Raw genomic sequence first — 12,554 nt, 5'->3', positions numbered from 1 at the left:
CAATGTCGGGCGGTACTGTACCCTTTCAAGTTCGCCAACCTCTTGTCAACCCCTGTTCACGAGTCTGGGTATTTTGACATCGGCCTCTCAGTATATATGTTCTTTACTGTCATTCCTCGTCAACAATATTAACTTCTTCCCAGGAATAAGCAGTTTCACTCAGTTAATACTTGGCAGAAATCCGACCTGCATTTGTATCGGTCTTCGTTAACTCTCGAGCATAAGGTGTGCAGTATACTGCTGCATCCATTTTCAATAAGCTACCACAAATATTCAGAAATCATAATAGTAATCCACTCGTTTTGAAATCGAAACTGAAGAGTTTCCTCATGGATCACTCCTTCTATTCTGTTGAGTTCCTTGAAAACTGTAGCTGATTCTTATGTTATATTGTTGATTGCGTTTACTTAGACTTATGGCTTGACTTTTTTGGGTTCATAAACATTTTATTTTCATCTGCTATTAGTTTTGTGTTGTAATTTCATGTCTGACACGTTCCACGACATTGGAGGTGTGCTCCTCAATTTGTTCCTACAGAACTTGACGTGTAAATAAATAAAAAAAGTCACCATGATAAAATAAGAAAAATCAGACCTCGTACGGAATGATATAGGTGTTCGTTCTTTCCGCGCGCTATATGAGATTGAAATAGTAGAGAACTTTGAAGGTGGTTCGATGAACCATCTGCCAGGCACTTAAATGTTATTTGTAAGGTATCCATGTCCATGTAGACGAGTGGGACAGGAAAGGAATTGACAAGTAGTGATACAGGGTACCCTCCGTCAGGCAGCGTACGGTGGCTTGTGGAGTATCTATGTACGTGTAGAAAACACGTACCCGCTAATAGCTCCGAGAAAATGCATAGCGCCAGAAAAATAACTCCCTTATGCTGCTTCATTGGTATTGTCGCAACAACGTGTCTGCTTGCACGGCGTCCAGATGCCTTGGGCCCAGGCCCACGGACAACTACTGAGCGATTCCAGCGCTCCCAAGCGACGTCGGTGTGAACTACTACATTGCTTCCTATCTCTGTCCCTCAAGTGGGTACTTCGAGTTTGCATGTGTGAACCGATGTCTCCAAACACGCATATGTAGATCTTCCTCTCCTCAGAACGCTTGGGCTCGTACTGGCAAATGCTCGGCTCAGAGGGAGAGCTGACACGATTTCTATATCAAAAATTGAGGGAAATTGTCCAGTAGCACTTCCTTATCAAATTAATTGTTTAGCAATTCACAGATGTCAAATAGATTGCTTAAGACACTTACCAGCTCCTTACAATGATCCTCCTTCGTAATGAGTAATTAAATTTCCGCCACGAATAGATCGTAAGCCTGGATCTATCTGAGGTCCGGTATGAACTCACGTTTGAGAACACAAGCACGCTCCTACACCGAAACGCTTCCACTAAACATATCTGATGAAAAAATCCAACCAGTCACACACACACTCATAATCGCAATGAGCGCGCCGTCCGCCGACTGCCGAGAGCCGCTCAGTGGTCCGCGAGACCAAGCTGTCGATCGATCAATTTACATGGGGGGAAAAATCGTCCAGCGCAAACAGCTGGCATTGAAAATCTTCTCTCGCAACACACATGTCCGCTTCTGTCGCTGCTCACCCAACACTCTGGTCACTTCGCTAGCCCACGACGCGCAAGTGAAGAGCAGACCAAGTTGGCGCCTTCTTTGTATCCACTGCCTGTCACAGGCTGAGACAATCCGTGATTTCGGTCGCCAACTCCTCGTGACCACTCCTGCCGCCAGCCTCATCAAGCTACTCAAGCAGCAGCAGCTTGGATGTATACAGTTGTTCTAACAAATTCCACCTTGACACAGCCCCCCCCCCCCCCCCCCCAGTTTAAATCCACTTTACCTAATCTGAGACAGGGATGTTGTTGACCATAAACCTCGAATTTCTGACGCGAAGTGTAGATTTCTCGCTTTTATTCGAGTTATTTTCGAAGACAGAGGAAATCAGAGAAGTTGTAAATATCAGGTTTACGCTACATATCACATTATAAATTCGGTAATAAATCTGATTTTATTGTAATAGTCATCACTCCCTGTGTAGGAGGGAGTCTGAAATTTCGTTAACATTCGCAACGAAATAACGCTTGATTACCATTCCAAATCCTGAATCGTATCGTTGGTACCGTACTCATCGCTTCCACCTGCTAGGTGGTACATCATTGATATCAAATTGACAGGGTAATTAATTAAATTGATCATGAAAGTCACTTCGCATGGCAAATAACTTTTTATTTCTCAACAGTTGGGTTACACTCACCAGGTAGCTCAAATGGAACCTGTGGAGGACAGACGATGTACTTTTCGAGGAACACAACTGAGAATCGACATTTAAAGTCTACCAAAGAAAGATTCTACTTCCACCAACATACATTTTGCATAAGGACCCTGATGACAGGGTAACGGAAATGAGTGCTCATAGTCATATGGACAGTATGTTTCCCTCGCTCTGTCTACGAGTGGAGTAGAAAAGGGAAAGACTAATGATGGTACAGGGTACCCTCCGCCATACAACGCACGATTGCCCGCGAAGTAAACATGTAGATGAAAAAGTAAATTTAGTCTACCTATTAAGTTGTCGTTCCATCCATTTATAGGCACACAAAACTCACGGAAGAATGTAGCCCCTTTTTGTTAAGAAAACAAAAGATGGAACTTCTGCTACTGACTGTCTTTCTGTAGAAACCTTCGTATTAGCCCCTAATTTTCTCATTGGAGTCACTCCGTGAGATGAATGTGAGAGGTTGTAATATACACTACTGGGCATTAAAATTGCTACACCAAGAAGAAATGCAAATGATAAACGGGTATTCATCGGACAAATATCTTATACTAGAACTGACATGTGATTACATTTTCACGCACTTTACGCAGTTTGGCTGCATAGATCCCGAGAAATCAGTACCCAGAACAACCACCTCTGGCCGCAATAACAGCCTTGACACGCCTGGGTATTGAGTCAAACAGAGCTTGGATGGAGTGTACAGGTACAGCTGCCCATGCAGCTTCAACACGATACCACAGTTCATCAAGAGTAGTGACTGGCGTATTGTGACGAGCCAGTTGCTCGGCCACCATTTACCAGACGTTTTCAATTGGTGAGGAATCTGGAGAATGTTCTGGCCAGGGCAGCAGTCGAACATTTCCTGTATCCAGAAAGGCCCGTACAGGACCTGCAACATGCGGTCGTGTATTATCGTGTTGAAATGTAGGGTTTCGCAGGGATCGAATGAAGGGTAGACCCAAGGGTCGTAACACATCTGAAATGTAACATCCACTGTTCAAAGTGCCGTCAATGCGAACAAGAGGTGACTGAGACGTGTATCCCCATACCATGACGCCGGGTGATACGCCAATATGACGATGACGAACACACGCTTTCAACGTGCGTTCACCGCGTTGTTGCCAAACACGGATGCGACCATCACGATGCTGTAAACAGAACCTGCATTCACCCGAAAAAATGACGTTTTACCATTTGTGCACCCAGGTTCGTTGTTGAGTTCAACATCGCAGGCGCTCCTGTCTGTGATGCAGTGTCAAGGGTAACCGCAGCCATAGTCTCCGAGCTGATAGACCATGCTGCTGCAAACGTCGTCGAACAGTTCGTGCAGATGGTTATTGTCTTGCAAACGTGCCCATGTGTTGACTCAGGGATAGAGACGTTACAGCCTTGCGGATAAGATGCCTGTCATCTCGACTGCTAGTGATATGAGGCCGTTGGGATCTAGCATGGCGTTCCGTGTTACCCTTCTGGACCCACCGATTCCGTACTCTGCTAACAGTCATTGGATCACGACCAGCGCGATCAGCAATGTCGCGATACGATAAACCGCAATCGCGATAGGCTACAATCCGACCTTTATCAAAGTCGGAAACGTGATGGTACGCATTTCTCCTCCTTACACGAGGCCTCACAACAATGTTTCACCAGGCAACGCCGGTCAACTGATGTTTGTGTATGAGATATCGGTTGGAATCTTTCCTAATGTCAGCACGTTGTACATGTCGCCACCGGCGCCAACCTTTTGTGAATGCTCTGAAAAGCAAATCATTTGCATATCACAGCATCTTCTTCCTGTCGGTCAAATTTCGCGTCTGTAGCACGTCATCTTCGTGGTGTAGCAATTTTAATGGCCAGTGGTATATTTGTCCGCAACTCTGAGAAGAGGCGGTATAGAGCTCACCTCTCAACTTCCCCTTGGTCAGAGTATCATTTAACCACCATATTCTCACAAATCTTCCAGTCTTCGATATATATATATAGCACTTGAACCCACATAATTCCCATGAGTAAAAGATGCTTCCCGACGTGTCACAGGCCCTTGCTAATTCTCTCTAAATCTCATCACCTTCTGACAGCACTGCTCCATTAGTTAGAAAGCTGACAGGTAGGAAGCTGTCACAACAAGAAAAATAGCACACTAACATACAGGAGGGAATTCACAGCCATGAAGAGTACGCGCGGACTGAACAAAGAAATTCAGGAGCATAAAACGTACAATTCATAGATATCGAATGATGGTCTATAAACATCACTCTGTACATGTTCCAATATCCTTCATTACCACACTAAGAATATGTCTGTCCACTGGTGTCTGAGTCTTTGTTGACAGCACAGTGTCTGTCGGTCTGTCTCTCTCTCTCTTTCTCTACTCGTTATTTTTTTAACAGTCAACAGAGTAAAACTACGAACTATAAAAACTGCGTCTCTCTCTTCTGATATATTGGGAAACAAATAACGTCTGTGTGTTGACATCGACCTTGTGTAGCGGTCACACTGAATATACATGTATTGGTCCACTAGAGCAGATGAACAGTGACTGAAGCTGCTTCCACCGACTTGTATAAAGTTTTGTCACCTCTACTGGAGGAAGACCATATCGACTATCAGCTACAAGGAGAGTGTTTTTGTGTTGTTGTTTCATAAGTAGTTTGACACATTGTTTCTTGCTGTAGCACATCGAAGCAGTGTATGACTACAGCTCTGTACAGAGCCATACATTTTATTTTCTACCGTCTCTTCAAGATCTGTCAGGTGCTAAACTGACATTAACACGCTTACATTCATTGACTCTCAGAGAAAGCTGAACATCGCATGGTGTAAACTATGCTACTCTCAAAAGACAGAGCATGGTTGAAAGAAAAGACGTGGTGTTTCTTGTTGACAAAAATGTGGAAGAGATCGCAATATACGGAAACTGGAAGAGTTTGTGGCATTGTGGAGCGTTTCCAAACAGCTGCCCACAGGTGATGACCTTAGTATTTAATCTCATCTTCCACAGTGACATGGTAGTAAATGTCTCAGTGTTCCATTTTGAAGAGACCATGTACAGGATAACTGTTTCGGTGCTGGTCATCCCCAGAACGTGTTGCTTCCACCAAGACTGTCGCCATCTCAGACAAGTGGTGTCACTCATAAATATGTGGTAATCAATGGCGTATGAGTGGACAGATGGGATGAAAAAGACACTGTCTATATGGGATTATGTACTGTAATAAGCACCACAGTTGATACTACAATCAGTTTTACCAGTTTTTTCCGTAATTTAAAAGCCAACCAATGACACATCAGCATGCTTCTCCATTTCTGTGCCACTGTTAAACCACCCCTCCAATACTTTACATGTACCATATATTAGATTGCGAATGTAAATAGATGACTGTGCAGTACGTCTATTCATCGTTAATTCTCGGACATATACCTGAAGTGTAACAGACAGCGCCCTATGCCGATGCAGTTAGGTTACCTACATATTTCAAGCACTTCGATCGTAGTACATTATTTGCGATTACGATGGGCCGTCTTCCACTGTGTGGATGGGAGTCACAGAATATTCTCGGATTCACAGGATAAAGTTGTAGATTGAAAAATCTCCCCGCATTGACTTCGACCAACCCTCCATGCAACACTGCTGCCAATTTAATTTGCAGCTGACCAGAAGTAGAACGCTATTATATGCGCCACATCCCACATTTCGTGAAGGAACAGAGCGAGCCGAGTCCGTAACTGCTGTTTAGCAATGATTGTTCTACACCAATCTTACGCATGACACCTATCCAAGGGCACAAGATCCCTGCAGATACGTTCATGACATTCTTTGCCAAATTTTCGGCAGCAAAACATACTACAGAGACAGCCAGTAGTACGCGCATATTACAGACGTCCCCTGAGGCACTCTGTAGCTATGACTCCATTCACGTCATACGCAAAAATCATCATCAATTTCACCTTTGATTATCGGCGGCGGTATTTTTTCGGGCGTGGAGAGTCCGAACTTGTCCATTCTAAGGACAGAGACTTCAGTTCTGGCTCAAAATCTCATATCCAGGTTTCATCAAGGGCTACAATCCTTTTTAGAAACAGTTCCCCTGTGTTCGACAGCATTGTTGCGACCTGCTTTCTGCTCCTCACTCACATCATGCGGAATCCATCTGGCACCAACTTTTCTCATCTTTAGCTTTTCATTTATGATTCTGTAAAGTGAAGTGACAGACATTCTGTCCTCATATGTAACTTCCTCACATGTTTCTCATAGACCCTCTCTCAAAATTTCGTTAACAATAATCTGAGAGGTGTAGTCGCTGGCAGTTGACTGCCTCCCGCTTCTTGGATTGTCCTCAGTGCTTACTTGGCCTTCACAGAAACGAGCAGACCGCGGTGAAACTGAGCTACGATCCACTACACTGTTCCCACCATCCTCTCTCAAAGCTTTGTAAAATTCCGTTGGGTTATTCCCATGCAGGAATTCAGTTTTGATTCAGGAACGCTGGTCACTAAGTGTAATCCGACCTGACTCAGTTTCAGCTTCAGTTTTAAAAGTAAATTACGGACGACTCATATACGACCGTCACACCTGAAGTCTCGCTCGCAACTGATATGAATTTCAACTTGATCATGCCACAATAATGTGTGCAGTGTGCAGGACTTCTCAAAAGCTTAGTGCCATTACATAAGGTTTAGTCACTAAAAACGAGGGTTTAGAAGCGAGCACCATGCTCACCGCACAGAATATTGGTAATTTCTTAAAAGAGGGCCCTCACTGCCTTGCAGCGCTGCCGATAGTGTAGGCCCTCTGCCTCTGACGTTAGTGGTTGTAGTGTAGTGATGTCGGGACTCGGAGATGTATCAGGACAGCAGAAAGGAGCTATCATGTTTGGACGTACCCATGATCACACCGTTAATGAAGTTGCTCAATTTCTTAGAGTATCAACGTGGATGGCCAACGTGTCTACAGAGAATCGTGTACCATTTGCATCTACGTAACACTGATCGTGGAAAGTTCTTATTAGCCGAGAGAGCGAGGGAGAGAGTTGTACGTCTTGTGTTAGTGGCAGTAGTTTCGAAAAAAAAATTGAATCAGATACCTTGCAAAAAGTCATTGACCACATAAACTAGATAACACACGTAGCCGATAGTCGTGATTTTCCCTCCTGGCAAATGATGCAAGGCGTCGAGTGGATTAACGGTCCACTGAGGCCCTCAATGCCTGCCTAATTCTGATAAATGTGAGCCAGGATGTTAATTTCAACATTCTGCTGAGGGAATTAGATTAGGAAATGAGACACTTAAAGTAGTAAAGGAGTTTTGCTATTTGGGGAGCAAAATAACTGATGATGGTCGAAGTAGAGAGGATATAAAATGTAGACTGGCAATGGCAAGGAAAGCGTTTCTGAAGAAGAGAAATTTGTTAACATCGAACATTGATTCAAGTGTCAGGAAGTAATTTCTGAAAGTATTTGTATGGAGTGTAGCCATGTATGGAAGTGAAACATGGACAATAAATAGTTTGGACAAGAAGAGAATAGAAGCTTTCGAAATGTAGTGCTACAGAAGAATGCTGAAGATTAGATGGGTAGATCACATAACTAATGAGGAGGTATTGAATAGAATTGGGGAGAAGAGGAGTTTGTGGCACAACTTGACTAGAAGAAGGGATCGGTTAGTAGGACACGTTCTGCGGCATCAAGGGATCACCAATTTAGTGATGGAGGGAAGCGTGGAGGGTAAAAATCGTAGGAGGAGGCCAAGAGATGAATACACTAAACAGATTCAAAAGGATGTAGGTTGCAGTAGGTACTGGGAGATGGAGAAGCTTGCACAGGATAGAGTAGCATGGAGAGCTGCATCAAACCAGTCTCAGGACTAAAGACCACAACAACAACGACGACGGATGGCAACAGACGTTTTCGGAGGGCAACACGCACTGTTATTCCGTAGTAAATTTGCTGATATTTGAAAGTTAATTTCCTAAAAAATTATCCAGAAGATCCATAAAAAAGCAAAGAAAAGAAACAAGTAAGCCATGGGTAACTAAATGAATTAAAATCTCCTGAAAGAGAAAAGGGAAATTTACGTACAGGTTAGACTAAGTCAAGATCCGATCTCACTTGCATACTACAAAATATACTGTAGTATTATAAGGAAAGTTATTAAACTGGCCAGGAGTATGTACGAGTATGTCCTCACAGCACTAAATGATACAGATAATAGGATTAAAACTTATCGGAACATGGTCAAATGGCAGACAGGAGAACCATTCAGTGCATAAGATTCATAGCAGTTACATTAAGTAACGATGTTGTGAGTGGTAGTTTTGAAGTTGCAAGTACTTCCAACAATTACCGTAGCAGCAAATGTAGGATCAAATGGTTCAGTTGAAGAAACAAGAGAATATATTAAAAATCTTATCCCACAGTTTGGATTCCAGAAGAGCTACTCGACTGAGTATGCTGTTTATACATTCACTCATCAAACAGTGCAAGCCTTAAATAATAATAACATATCGCCGGTTGGTATTTATTGTGACCTATTCAAGACGTTTGATCGTGTAGATCATGTTACTCTCTTAGAAAAAAACTGAAGTTCTATGGAGCTGGTGGGTTTACACATGGTTAATCTGAATCATACTTAACAAGCAGATTGCAAAAGCTGTGTGTCGGAAATGTAGAAAATTTTAGTGACTGGGGAAAAAAAAAATCACAAAGGAGTCCCACAAGGGACTATTCCTTGCATATATGAATGACATTACACTTAACATTCATCAAGCAAAATTTGGTACTTTTTGCAGACGGTACTAGTGTTGTAATAAATCACATCTGAGAGAAAGTAGCAGAAGAGTTGTTAAATGATATTTTCCAAAGAATTATTAAGTGTAATAATTATTAAGAGTAATAATGGACTCTCCTTAAATTTTGAAAATACACACTACGCTCATTTCTGTTGAACAGGATTCAGTAAATACGGTAGAATGTTCCTTTTTCAATTTTTTTATTTTTTTTATTGTTATTTTTTTTGAGGGGGATACATGAAAACTTGAACTATCAATCTCCTGATATATTTTGCGTACATCCACCCAATAATTTTCTCGGGTAACTCGTCATTTCGATAGAAAGTTTGATTGCACAAAAGGGAACAGTTTGACTAACGTGTGATGTTAAACCAGGGACGTTATGTAGGTACCTCTTGAGGAAGCTACGCGTTTTAACTGCGCCGTCGCAATACATTTATTCGCTAATCAATCAAATTAGTCATAAACAATCCATCACAATTTGAGAAGAATAGTGTTGTCCATATCTACAACAGTAGAGGAAAAAATGACCTTTATTACCCTTTGCTAATGCTATCAGGGGCTCAGAACCGAGTTCAACATGCAGCAATAGCAATTTTTGACCATTTGCCCATAACATAAAAATTATGACAGATAGCGAAGCAAGTTTTAAAGCTAATTTAAAACCATTTCTCCTGAAGAATTCCGCTGTGAGCTCTATCTGCAACAGCACTGAAGCACTATGCCTCGTCCACGTGTGTATCGTCACCGCCGCCACAGCATGAGAAACTGATACCCAGTAAAAAAAAAAAAAAAAAATCAAAAGTAGTTGCATGAGTAGGACTAAAAATAATAATATGTTCATTAATGTTAAGAGTAATGCCGTAGACATATACTGTAAACCCACCAGTTATCCATCGTTTCGATAAAAGTCTCGTTCACACGACATATGGACCCGGAACTAGGTAACGAATACGGCATTATCACGCACTCATGCTAACCCGGCTTCACACGAGGTCTTTTTCTCAACTGGTTTCGACCAAGTTTCGCTGGCTGCGGCTGCAGCAGTGTCGGTACATCAGAGGAAATGTTTACTTCGTGCGCGACTGTTTCGACGGCGTTCCTCGTTTTCCATTATTATTGACGCGCGTACACGCACTGGATAATTTGGAAATTTGTGGTAAGGTCTTATGGGACCAAACTGCTGAAGTCATCGGTCCCTAAGCTTACGCACTACTTAAAGTAACTTAAACTAATTTAAACTAAGGAGCACTCGAACCTCCGACGGGGGTAGCCGCGCGGACCGTGACAAGGCGTCTGAGACCATGCGGCTATCTTGCGCGGCTATACACGCACTGAAACGTTATCGTTGCGTACGACTGGCCGGTCTTAAGTGTCGCACTCTGTACCTAACACCATTTTCAAAATGCTCGCGAAGCCTCTGTAAAGAACGGTCAGGACGTTCTACCAGTCTCTCCAGTTCTCGACGATAGAAATCCGCACGTTGGCCTCCTGGCTATTGTAGAACTGTTTGTGAACGTCCACGTCGCCTGAAATCTGCAACTGTTGCCAGTCGATGTCGATGGATCTCTTTTTCGAGCAGCATCACCGACATCTGTACGACCTTGGTCTGATTGTTGGCAACATTTCACTATAGCCAGACACGACATTGCATTCGGTACATATGCCGCCAGAATGTCACAGTGAACCTGTGTGCAGTTTAGACGTCTTGCCCACAAGAACTACACTGTCTCGCCCCCTTTAACTGTAGAATACGTTAGCAAGTGCCGTGTTATCTCACCTGTACACTGCGATGCGCGCGGGATTAGCCGAGCGGTCTCAGGCGCTGCAGTCATGGACTGTGCGGCTGGTCCCGGCGGAGGTTCGAGTCCTCCCTCGGGCATGGGTGTGTGTGTTTGTCCTTAGTATAATTTAGTTTAAGTAGTGTGTAAGCTTAGTGACTGATGACCTTAGCAGTTAAGTCCCATAAGATTTCACACACATTTGAAAGTTTTTTATACACTGAGATGCACCTGCTACCTGTAACGCAGGAGCACAGTGTCCTGACAAAACCAAGAACATGTACGCTCTTCAGACAACGTGCAACTTTTGTTACCTGGTAGTGTTACAAGGGGAACGTACGAGTGAATGGTATATATTCGCGAAACCCGTTTCCTGCAGCACTTGAACTTACTTCTTCGAGCTTCCCTCCACGCTGTTCTGCAAACACTATTATTCTTTTTCTTAATTTATCGTCGCTTAACAGAAAACTGCTGCCATCGTCCATAGCTCTACTTTGAGATCAATTCCTTCTCTTGTCTGCGGATCTCTCTCATAAACCAGTGATTTTGCCCGCTGGTAGTATAAGGTTCTCTTCATTGCTTGCTGATCTGGCATTTCAGTGACAAAATCATACATTCGGCTATACAGACGACCCAGCAGCTCCGAATATATTTTGGAAATAGAAGTCTCTTTCTCTCGTGCTCTTTTCTTTGCTTAGTTCAAATTCTTCCCTACTTCCAACTGAGCATCATCCGGAATTGCACGTTGATGCTCGAGTGAAGAAGGCACAGTCGAATCCTTGGTTTCAAGCATTCCTCGCCAGCGGTGTGTTTTTCTTTCTTGCACAGCACCAATCGCGTCTTCTTTCGTTCTCTTCACTATGTGAGAACAACGTTCATAGTGGCAACATGGTTTACCGCGTATGGCCGTTCAAACTTCCATATCGGAACTACTGTGACAGATATACACAAGTAGCACGATGTCAGCTTGTCAGTAGGCTGTTTATGTTTTCTTATTGGCAACGTTACGTAGCGCTCTGTATGAAAATCACTGGCTGTGCTGTGTGCAGTCTATGGCTAGTTTGCATTGTTGTCTGCCATTGTAGTGTTGGGCAGCGGCAGCTGGATGTGAACAGCGCGTAGCGTTGCGCAGTTGCGGGTGAGCCGCCAGCAATGGTGGATGTGGGGAGAGAGATGGCGGAGTTTTGAAATTTGTAAGACTGGTTGTCATGAACTGCTATATATACTATGACTTTTGAACACTAGTAAGGTAAATACATTGTTTGTTCTCTATAAAAATCTTTCATTTGCTAACTATGCATATCAGTAGTTAGTGCCTTCGGTAGTTTCAATCTTTTATTTAGCTGGCAGTAGTGGCGCTCGCTGTATTGCTGTAGCTTGAGTAACGAAGATTTTTGTGAGGTAAGTGATTTGTGAAAGGTATAGGTTAATGTTAGTCAGGGCCATTCTTTTGTAGAGATTTTTGAAAGTCAGATTGTGTTGCGCTAAAAATATTGTGTTTCAGTTTAAACACAGTCATGTATAATTGTTCAAAGGGGACGTTTCATATGTCGACCCTTAGCCGAGGATACCTCACTGGAATCTTCTGATTTTTTTTTCTCGTGTAGATTTTGTTTATTGCTAGCGCATAATTGTAGACAGAATCTGCTTTGTAGTTGCAGTCTTTCATTGTTGC

Source organism: Schistocerca serialis, chromosome 4, assembly GCF_023864345.2.
Source record: "Schistocerca serialis cubense isolate TAMUIC-IGC-003099 chromosome 4, iqSchSeri2.2, whole genome shotgun sequence".
NCBI classification, from domain to species: Eukaryota; Metazoa; Arthropoda; class Insecta; order Orthoptera; family Acrididae; genus Schistocerca; species Schistocerca serialis.
Note: the sequence above shows the minus strand (reverse complement) of the source record.